Consider the following 11,765-nt stretch of genomic DNA (forward strand, 5'->3'; position numbering starts at 1 on the left):
CTGATATATTCCCCGACCACCCTTATGTAATAGGGCGCTATCTCGTGTGACATGAGGGGGCGGGAGCCACAATGAGATGCAGCTGTGTATGGCAGAAAACGAGCAACAAATAGTGAGATTCGCTTTCCCTTTTTTTCATTAGCTTTCTTTCATTTGAGAGCTATAGACTCACTAATCCCCCATGTGCTGCTTTATAACCTGTTGCCCTCGGTTACGACCCACCAGGCATCCACTAGGTTGGGACGCTCATGCTCAGTTCAATCCCAGTCACATGATCTGTCACTGGCAGTTGGTTTTCACTTCACAGACAACCAAAGGGGATTGTGGGAAAGTGTCCGCACTGTTGCCTGGCAACCGCAGGGTCACAGGTCAGAGAGGAAACCAGGAAGAAATCCGATGCACAGAGAAGCAAAATGGTGCAGGAATGTAAGTTACTTCACTGAAAATAGCGCATTTATACTCCTTTACATAGATGTATGTGGTTCACATCTGAATAAACCTTCTTCGCTTCATGACACAACCCCTTTAACCCCATAGTGATATTTTAGGCCTATTTTAGGGCTTAAAGGGGTACCCCAGCAATTTTTTATTTCTTTCAAATCAACTGGTGTCAGAAAGTAACACAGATTTGTAATTTACTGTTATTTTAAAATCTCCAGTCTTCCAGTACTTATCAGCTGCTGTATGTCCTGCAGAAAGTGGTATATTCTTTCTAGTCTGCCACAGTGCTCTCTGGTGCCACCTCTGTCTATGTCAGGAACTTCCAGAGCAGTAGCAATGTTCTTACTCTTTTCTTTGCCACCCTCCTTTTATTTTTGGCCATGTAGCTGTGGTGTCCCACTACTAGCGTTTCTCGTAAGCACCTATCCTAAAGTCCTCAGGTTAAACAAGTGGTTGATGAAGTATGTAGTTTCCCCACTAAGTGTCAGTATTTCTTATAACTATATGTATTACTACTATTGCAAAGCTGAAGGAAGGCTATGGGTTAGGTTTCTAAGTCATGTGTTTTACGCTGACCTATCACAGGTGCTCTTTCTCTCTATCCTATACTCTGTAGCTTTTCTTTTGCACACACTCATCCCCAGCACTCACAAGAGGGTACACAAACACCCCTGTAGGAGGAGTTACACTGGTGGAGAAGGTAAATCAGTTCTTGTTTCAGTGAGAGAGGACACAACCAAAAGAAGTTCCTGCTGTAGTTAGGCCAGGGCCTGGCTTTTGCCAGGACAACAGACAGGAACAAAGCACAGATGCAGCAAAAGGCTCTATTCTTCAGACAAGCAACTACTATTACTATGCAGTGCTAAGCAAAAGTAAGGGAGAGCCGTCACCAAGGAACACCCTAGGCCACACCAGGAACGTATCTAAAAAGTGCAGGACAGAATCCTGAAACAATAGGAGCTGATCCCAGTAGGACAAAGCTACTGTTTTTTGAAGGTCTACATATCCTACTGTGCAGTGCAGGTAACTGGGAAACCTCGGACACCTAGCTACACCCAGATAACCGACTACTTGAGCTCGTGCTACCCACCTGGGAGGGGTTCGATGATGGCGGTCAGACATAGTCTAAACTTGAGTACGAGTATCACTTCACAACAGATCTCTACTATAGTTCCGGCAGAGTACAAGGGCTACATTGGTCATAGGGCTCCTATTGGCAAGTTTGTCTCCTCTTCTCTCTACCTTTTACAAAGCACTACTACTACTACTCTTTCCAAGCACCTACCTCAAGCACTCAGTCTGTATCAAGAGTATTCTCAAAGCTCTTCAGTAAAGGTGTTATATCTTTCTATATCAAACGCACGGGACTCTGCCTGTCTCTGCTCGCACCTGCACCTATCCACACACCCCGCACACCTTGGGTTATTTTTCCCCTTCTCTGTGGGTGGTGGTACCGACATCCCAGGTGGGTCAGTTGCCACATCAGGTTGCTGTAATAAGAGCCCAAGGGACCCGCAACAAACCCGGAGGTTACCGACCATTTGGGGACACAAACCGGCCATATATAAAGCAGGTACCAACCACACACCTGTGTGCTGCACTAGCACTGGCGTCATGACAAAGATCCCAGGCCGAGTACCACATAGCCTTATGGGCTCTTGTTTTTTTGCTGGCATTTTGGGGATTTTTTTGTACTACACTAGTGTACATTGTACTATGGGGGGCAGTGGGGACACTACTATGGGGAGCAGTGGGGACACTACTATGGGGAGCAGTGGGGACACTACTATGGGGAGCAGTGGGGACACTACTATGGGGAGCAGTGGGGACACTACTATGGGGAGCAGTGGGGACACTACTATGGGGAGCAGTGGAGACACTACTATGGGGAGCAGTGGGGACACTACTATGGGGAGCAGTGGGGACACTACTATGGGGATCATGGGGGACACTACTATGGGGAGCAGTGGGGACACTACTATGGGGAGCAGTGGGGACACTACTTTGAGACTACTGTAGGAAACACTATTGAATTTATGAAGTTTTGTAGTAATTTATCTTTTCGTATAAATGACGATTGTTTGTGATGACAAATCATCGCTCCTTGTTCGCTTTATAAATTTATCTGTATGTGTGAAAGGACCCTGAGAGGTTGTAATCTCACACAGCAATTCATCTATGTTTCTTACCATAAAACAAAAAGCTCATGTGTTTGCGGTGGCTTTCGCTCTGCTTGCTGCCAAACTGCGTCAACTTGCCGTAAAAACACCTGCTACATGGCTCCCGGCTGTGCTGAAAAAAACTGCTATTTATGATTACGGGACTACACAGCAGACATCACATCCTTGGGTCTTCTCCCCTTTCTGTGGGTACCGATAGTCCGGGTGGGTGACAATTTCACTCCAGATAAGTACCCAAGGGACCCCCTCACAGCCCGGCAGGGGAAAGGGTATAGCTCGCCTCACTATAATAAAAGCAGGTTTGCCCCCATGGCACTGGCGTCACGACACTTCACCATCTGGCTGAGCTATATCGCGACCAACCACTACAGCAGTAGCGTTGCACGTTACCATCTAGCAAGTGACCGGTCGACCACATACCACCGAGGGCACCACAAAAGAGCGTGGGACCACAGGAGAAGCCCCTGTTCAAGTGTATGGTTTGCCCCTTGGGCAGTCGTAACTGGGCTTTCCTTCACCTGTAACAAAGATTTCTATCTGTATAACCTGGCTAAGGGCCCCATTACACATAATCTGCCCATTCGGGGCCCATATCGCTCTGTGTAATAAAGACAACAATCAGCTGATAACAATGCACATTGCTACCTTAAGGTGCGTTTACACGAAACGATAATTGGCCCGATCGTACGATTAACGATGTCAGAGTAACGATTTTTTTTTCATAACGATCGATCAGCGTTTAGACGGTACGATATATCGTACGGAAAAATTGTTTTGCGATCGTTTTGCGATCGTGCCCTGCAGGCCGGCCCCCCGCTCGCAGCCCGGCCCCCAGCCCTTAAATGTACAATACACAATACAAATACTATGAACAAAAAAGAAAATTTAAATTTTTGTTAAAGGAGACCTGTGGCCCCCCCCCCCCCCCCCCCCCCGTGCCGGGGTGACAGGCTCCCGACCCCCGTTAGAGCCCCCTATACTCACGTGATCCCGCCGGGTCCCGCTTCCTGAGCCGGTCGGGTCACAGAGATATGAGCGCCCGAAGCCCGGCGCGCGCGCTGACAGCAGAGTCAGACGCCCATAGAGAATGAATGGGGAGTCCGATGCTCCGTCATTCTCTATGGGCATCGGACTCTCCTGTCAGCGCGAGCGCCGGGCTTCGGGCACTCATATCATAGCTCATATCCTGTTCATTCTTCAGCGCGGACAGGGCAGGAGCGCGCGCCTCCCATAGACTCCCATTATGAGCGGGAGGCTAACGGCATTCCGCGGCGGACAATTCCGTCGCGGAATACCGCTACCTTTCCTCAGTGGGAACGGGGCCTTAAAGGCGAAGTTAAAGTGACACTGTCACCTCCTTTTTGCATTCTGACTTCTCTACACAGGTGTAAAGGGTAAATTTAGCGGTTTTCATACCATATTTTATATCATATGTCATGGTGCTTGTTCAAGTAAAAAGTCATCTTTTATCAACTGCAGATTGTGCCAAGTGGGTGGGGCCTTGCGGCATTAGCGCCACTTAGCCTCGTTGGCCCCACCCCCTCGCCGGCCATTGGAACAGGCTGGCCCAAAGGTCTAGGCCCCACCACCTCTAGGTTGGCCCACCAAAGGCAGTCAAGGGGGCGCGGCCACGGAGGCTAAGTGGCGCGAGGCCCCACCCACTTAGCACAATCTGCAGTTGATATGACTTTTTACTTGAACAAGCACCATGACGTATGATATAAAATAAGGTATGAAAACCGCTAAATTTACCCTTTACACCTGTGTAGAGATGTCAGAATGACAAAGGGGGGGGGGGGGCAGTGTCAGTTTAAAGTTAACAATAAGAAGGAAGCATTGGGCGGCAATATGGCCGCTGTGCCCCCCCCCCCCCCCCCATCACTATTGTCACTTAGGAACGGATTGTGTCGTCGGAAAATATTCAAGGTCACATGTTAAATGAATATGAACTGATTATTTTCCCCGCTGCAGGTCAACCTTTCCCCGACCTTCAGAGGAACAATAAAGTCAGCAACCCTCCCGGATCAATCCATAACAATAACATCTTTATAGATGGTATCCAGGCTGCCGCGGCCGGAGCGGGAACAATGGGCCCCCGGAGATCAGGCCAAGGCTCCGGCTCTTACAGGGACGGCAGGAGAATTATTCATTGATCCCAGCGCCGGATCTCAGGATCTATATCACATCTCCACAGGGAAGATTTACGTTTTGATCAAGCAAATTATCCCAAGTGAGGGAACGTCCATTGATCAGGGACTATTGCTATGACGGCCGTTCACATCCGGAACATATCACTTTATATATATAGGGTCGGGCAGCATTATGGTCTGGATGCAGCTCTCTGATTTCTCCCAGCATTCCTTGCTGCACTCTATAGGACCGGAAGCTTTCCTCTCCATAACCTTCACCGTCTATGCGAGGGTGATACCTGTAATACACGACTCGGCCTCCTCTCTACCTGGCGGTGACGCAGCGTCTCTCCAGCATCTGAATCACCGACTCCGGGTACAAAACTTCTATCCAATAAAGACACCGGACAGGATACGGAATAGCAAAGATCTCCCGACCCGGGGGGAATACAGGTGATGCCTGGTACGGAGCAGCCACCTGGCCACAAGCAGCTATATACAGGCAGCTCTATACTGGCCAGCAGCTATATACAGGCAGCTCTATACTGGCCAGCAGCTATATACAGGCAGCTCTATACTGGCCAGCAGCTATATACAGGCAGCTCTATACTGGCCAGCAGCTATATACAGGCAGCTCTATACTGGCCAGCAGCTATATACAGGCAGCTCTATACTGGCCAGCAGCTGTATACAGGAAGTTCTATACTGGCCAGCAGCTGTATACAGGCAGTTCTATACTGGCCACCTATATACAGGCAGTTCTATACTGGCCACCTATATACAGGCAGTTCTATACTGGCCAGCAGCTATATACAGGCAGTTCTATACTGGCCAGCAGCTATATACAGGCAGTTCTATACTGGCCAGCAGCTATATACAGGCAGTTCTATACTGGCCACCTATATACAGGCAGTTCTATACTGGCCAGCAGCTATATACAGGCAGTTCTATACTGGCCGGCAGCTATATACAGGCAGTTCTATACTGGCCGGCAGCTATATACAGGCAGTTCTATACTGGCCAGCAGCTATATACAGGCAGTTCTATACTGGCCAGCAGCTATATACAGGCAGTTCTATACTGGCCAGCAGCTATATACAGGCAGTTCTATACTGGCCAGCAGCTATATACAGGCAGTTCTATACTGGCCAGCAGCTATATACAGGCAGTTCTATACTGGCCAGCAGCTATATACAGGCAGTTCAGGGCAGTGGTCATCCATAGTGGCTCTCTAGCTTTTGCAGAACTAACATTCCCAGCATGCCCGACACCCCCAGGGAATTGTAATTTTGCAAGAGCCACAGACGGCCACAGCTTGGGCAACACCAGAGGAGTCTGAGTCCTGCAATAACTTTGTATTTCTTTGTTCTGCTGCATTAATCAGGGGTCGGGAACCTCGGCTCTCCAGCTGACGCTTCGGCTGTCCGGGCATGATGGGAGTTGTAGTTTTGCAACAGCTGGAGAGCCAAGGTTCCTTACCCCTGTTGTGGTTATATAATACATACACACAATATATACAGCCTACTGCCTACAGTAGATACATACAATGTATAAACAACGTAAACAATGTGTATTGTTCCATTGTTATATATCTGTAATTATTCTATTGTTCTTGCTAAATATTTACATGACATCTGCAGAAAGAACTTTATGTAGCAAATCATGGATGGGAGTAACGCTGCTGTTACATATATATAATACTATACACACACACTGTACATCATATGTAATACTACACACACACACCGTGCATCATATGTAATACTACACACACACCGTGCATCATATGTAATACTACACACACACACACACACACACTGTGCATCATATGTAATACTATACACCCCATGCATCATATGTAATACTACACACACACACACACACACACACCATGCATCATATGTAATACTACACACACCATGCATCATATGTAATACTACACACACACACACCGTGCATCATATGTAATACTACACACACACACACACACACACACCATGCATCATATGTAATACTACACACACACACCCCATGCATCATATGTAATACATACACACACCATGCATCATATGTAATACTACACACACACCATGCATCATATGTAATACTACACACACACACCGTGCATCATATGTAATACTACACACACACACACACACCCCATGCATCATATGTAATACTACACACACCCCATGCATCATATGTAATACTACACACACCCCATGCATCATATGTAATACTACACACACACACACCATGCATCATATGTAATACTACACACACCCCATGCATCATATGTAATACTACACACACACTGTGCATCATATGTAATACTACACACACACACACCATGCATCATATGTAATACTACACACACCCCATGCATCATATGTAATACTACACACACCCCATGCATCATATGTAATACTACACACACACACACACACACACCATGCATCATATGTAATACTACACACACACACACACACCATGCATCATATGTAATACTACACACACACTATGCATCATATGTAATACTACACACACACCATGCATCATATGTAATACTACACACACCCCATGCATCATATGTAATACTACACACACACACACACACACACACACCATGCATCATATGTAATACTACACACACACACACACCATGCATCATATGTAATACTACACACACACAATGCATCATATGTAATACTACACACACACCCCATGCATCATATGTAATACTACACACACACCATGCATCATATGTAATACTACACACACACCGTGCATCATATGTAATACTACACACACACACCGTGCATCATATGTAATACTACACACACACACTGTACATCATATGTAATACTACACACACACACCGTGCATCATATATAATACTACACACACCCCATGCATCATATGTAATACTACACACACACACACACCATGCATCATATGTAATACTACACACACACCGTGCATCATATGTAATACTACACACACCCCATGCATCATATGTAATACTACACACACGTATATAAAGGCACAGCTGCAGCTGGGTGACTGACGGCTATTACAGCTTTTGTTTGATGCTACAGACATCCACTTGTTCTGTGACTTGTACACGGAGCGGCTTCATCTCCCTCCTAACCACCACAACAGCTTCCAGCCTGTAAATCCCGGCTATACCATGTGCATAGCAACCCCTGAAGGGGCTGACGGATGACTGACAGCTGCGGAGACCAGTGTGTATTATCATTAATGAATCTGCTGATAGATACAGCCAGAACCCTTCCTGCACTACTCGCTGTCCTAGATGGCAGAAGCCGCAGCCTGGAGGGGATCAGGGACAACACAACATCTACTATCCCTATTATAGAACTACTATACGGACCACCTAGATCCCCATAGAAACCCGCCACAGCAGAGTCTATATCTAGGTGATACAATTCTGTATATATACTGTATATATTGTAAGAGCTTATGGTAACTATCTCCCTGCTGGAGGGAGTATATATATATATACACTTCTCCATGCTCATAGCCAACCTAGGGAGATGCATTGTGTATTGGGTGTGTGGGCCGCACATCTCCTGAGGTGACACTATGGGGCAGTATGGGGCAGTCCTCCCCCCCAGCTATGGCGCACATGTCCTGGTGAGACGGGGGTGGAGCAGATTACAGGTATAATACTCCACTAATCCCCTAACATGACCTGATCTGTGTGTGGAGTGAGGGAGCAGGAGAGCCGGAGACCAGGTCAGACCCCACGTCCCCAACACAGCCGCTATACGTATAGATAGAAGGACAACCGCACCAAATGGGACGTCTCCAGTCAGCACCATGTTCTGTCCACGGCGGCAGCAGCAATGTGTACTGAGCCCCGTCCGGCAGCAGCAATGTGTACTGAGCCCCGTCCGGCAGCAATGTGTACTGAGCCCCGTCCGGCAGCAGCAATGTATACTGAGCCCCGTCCAGCAGTAGCAATGTATACTGAGCCCCGTCCAGCAGCAGCAATGTATACTGAGCCCCGTCCGGCAGCAGCAATGTGTACTGAGCCCCGTCCGGCAGCAGCAATGTGTACTGAGCCCCGTCCGGCAGCAGCAATGTGTACTGAGCCCCGTCCGGCAGCAGCAGCAGCAATGTGTACTGAGCCCCGTCCGGCGCCAGCAGCAGCAGCAATGTGTACTGAGCCCCGTCCGGCGCCAGAAGCAGCAGCAATGTATACTGAGCCCCGTCCAGCAGCAGCAATGTATACTGAGCCCCGTCCAGCAGCAGCAATGTATACTGAGCCCCGTCCAGCAGCAGCAATGTGTACTGAGCCCCGTCCAGCAGCAGCAATGTGTACTGAGCCCCGTCCGGCAGCAGCAGCAGCAATGTGTACTGAGCCCCATCCGGCAGCAGCAATGTATACTGAGCCCCGTCCAGCAGCAGCAATGTATACTGAGCCCCGTCCGGCGGCAGCAGCAGCAATGTGTACTGAGCCCCATCCGGCAGCAGCAGCAATGTGTACTGAGCCCCGTCCGGCGCCAGCAGCAGCAGCAATGTGTACTGAGCCCCGTCCGGCGCCAGCAGCAGCAGCAATGTATACTGAGCCCCGTCCGGCGCCAGCAGCAGCAGCAATGTATACTGAGCCCCGTCCAGCAGCAGCAATGTATACGGAGCCCCGTCCAGCAGCAGCAGCAATGCATACGGAGCCCCGTCCAGCAGCAGCAGCAATGTATACGGAGCCCCGTCCAGCAGCAGCAGCAATGTATACTGAGCCCCGTCCAGCAGCAGCAGCAATGTATACTGAGCCCCGTCCAGCAGCAGCAGCAATGTATACTGAGCCCCGTCCAGCAGCAGCAATGTATACTGAGCCCCGTCCAGCAGCAGCAATGTATACTGAGCCCCGTCCGGCAGCAGCAATGTATACTGAGCCCCGTCCGGCAGCAGCAATGTATACTGAGCCCCGTCCAGCAGCAGCAATGTATACTGAGCCCCGTCCAGCAGCAGCAATGTATACTGAGCCCCGTCCAGCAGCAGCAGCAATGTGTACTGAGCCCCGTCCAGCAGCAGCAATGTATACTGAGCCCCGTCCAGCAGCAGCAGCAATGTGTACTGAGCCCCGTCCAGCAGCAGCAATGTATACTGAGCCCCGTCCAGCAGCAGCAATGTATACTGAGCCCCGTCCAGCAGCAGCAGCAATGTGTACTGAGCCCCATCCGGCAGCAGCAATGTATACTGAGCCCCGTCCAGCAGCAGCAGCAGCAATGTATACTGAGCCCCGTCCAGCAGCAGCAATGTATACTGAGTCCCGTCCAGCAGCAGCAGCAATGTATATTGCGCCCCGTCCAGCAGCAGCAATGTATACTGAGCCCCGTCCAGCAGCAGCAGCAATGTGTATTAAGCCCTGTCCAGCAGCAGCAATGTGTATTAAGCCCTGTCCAGCAGCAGCAATGTATACTGAGCCCCGTCCAGCAGCAGCAGCAATGTATACTGAGCCCCGTCCGGCGGCAGCAGCAATGTGTACTGAGCCCCGTCCGGCAGCAGCAGCAATGTGTACTGAGCCCCGTCCGGCGGCAGCAGCAATGTGTACTGAGCCCCGTCCGGCAGCAGCAATGTGTACTGAGCCCCGTCCGGCAGCAGCAATGTATACTGAGCCCCGTCCAGCAGCAGCAGCAATGTATACTGAGCCCCGTCCGGCGGCAGCAGCAATGTGTACTGAGCCCCGTCCGGCAGCAGCAGCAATGTGTACTGAGCCCCGTCCAGCAGCAGCAGCAATGTATACTGAGCCCCGTCCAGCAGCAGCAATGTGTACTGAGCCCCGTCCGGCAGCAGCAGCAATGTGTACTGAGCCCCGTCCGGCAGAAGCCGCACAATGTATACGGAGCCCCGTCCAGCAGAAGCCGCACACTGTATACGAAGCCCCGTCCAGCAGAAGCCGCACAATGTATACGAAGCCCCGTCCAGCAGAAGCCGCACAATGTATACGGAGCCCCGTCCAGCAGAAGCCGCACACTGTATACGAAGCCCCGTCCAGCAGAAGCCGCACAATGTATACAGAGCCCCGTCCAGCAGCAGCGCCACACAGAATACACGCACTGCAGCGCCGCTCTGCACATCTTTCCGCAGCTGGAAGGTTAAAGGCGACGCTGCAGCTTAATATTCCAATTAGGTCGGCAATTTCCACCCCCCACCGGCCGCCACCAAGGGGTTAATCCGCGCTTACCTGGCGCCGTCACATCAGCCGCACCTGCCGCCTCAGCGTGTCCTCAGCCATCTAAGCCGAGGCTCCGCCCACCCCCGAGTAAGAGGCTGGCAAGTGGGCGTGGCCTATAACCAACCTCCACCAGGGATCGTCTCCCGGCCACCTGTGTGATCAGTGTCAGCACCCAGAGCATCGGGGTCACGTGATGCGGATTGCTGCTATAGTGGAGGTTCCTGCACTGTGGCAGCAAGGTCATCATGTAATGCATGCTCTAATGCAGGATAGTTTAATAAGAATTGTAATGCATGCTCTAATGCAGGATAGTTTCATAAGAATTGTAATGCATGCTGTAATGCAGGATAGTTTCATAAGAATTGTAATACATGCTCTAATGCAGGATAGTTTAATAAGAATTGTAATGCATGCTGTAATGCAGGATCATCACTAAGAATTCCCTTTCTAATGCCGCATTGTTATTGCTTTATAAGCGGGTGTGAATATCCAACCTCCATATCATCCCCATCCAGGCAGGAATTGTTAGATGCGACTAGTGGGAAAGTTGTAAAGATATCACAGGCAGTAAGGCAGAAATGTGTGATTGCAGGGAGCAGCACCTATTGCAGGGAGCAGCACCTATTGCAGGGAGCAGCACCTATTGCAGGGAGCAGCACCTATTGGAGGGACCAGCACCTATTGCAGGGACCAGCACCTATTGCAGGGATCAGCACCTATTGGAGGGAGCAGCACCTATTGGAGGGAGCAGCACCTATTGGAGGGAGCAGCACCTATTGGAGGGAGCAGCACCTATTGCAGGGACCAGCACCT

At 49.9% G+C, this 11,765-nt stretch overlaps 1 protein-coding gene across 5 annotated transcripts in view; it reads right to left on the reverse strand.

Annotated features, from left to right (window-relative positions):
• Positions 1-11,031, reverse strand: part of RASL10B (RAS like family 10 member B) — a 58,636-nt gene extending 47,605 nt beyond the window's left edge. For 4 of the 5 annotated variants that reach the window (XR_011363375.1, XR_011363374.1, XM_069972712.1 and 1 more), the window contains exon 1: positions 10,962-11,031. The gene's annotated coding sequence lies outside the window, so the exon portion shown is untranslated. Of the gene's footprint in view, positions 1-222; positions 293-10,961 lie in introns of those variants that run through there. The other variant, XM_069972710.1, reaches the window with a different exon arrangement.
• Positions 11,032-11,765: the final 734 nt, after the last annotated feature.

This window comes from Dendropsophus ebraccatus, chromosome 5 (assembly GCF_027789765.1).
Source record: "Dendropsophus ebraccatus isolate aDenEbr1 chromosome 5, aDenEbr1.pat, whole genome shotgun sequence".
Taxonomy (NCBI): Eukaryota; Metazoa; Chordata; class Amphibia; order Anura; family Hylidae; genus Dendropsophus; species Dendropsophus ebraccatus.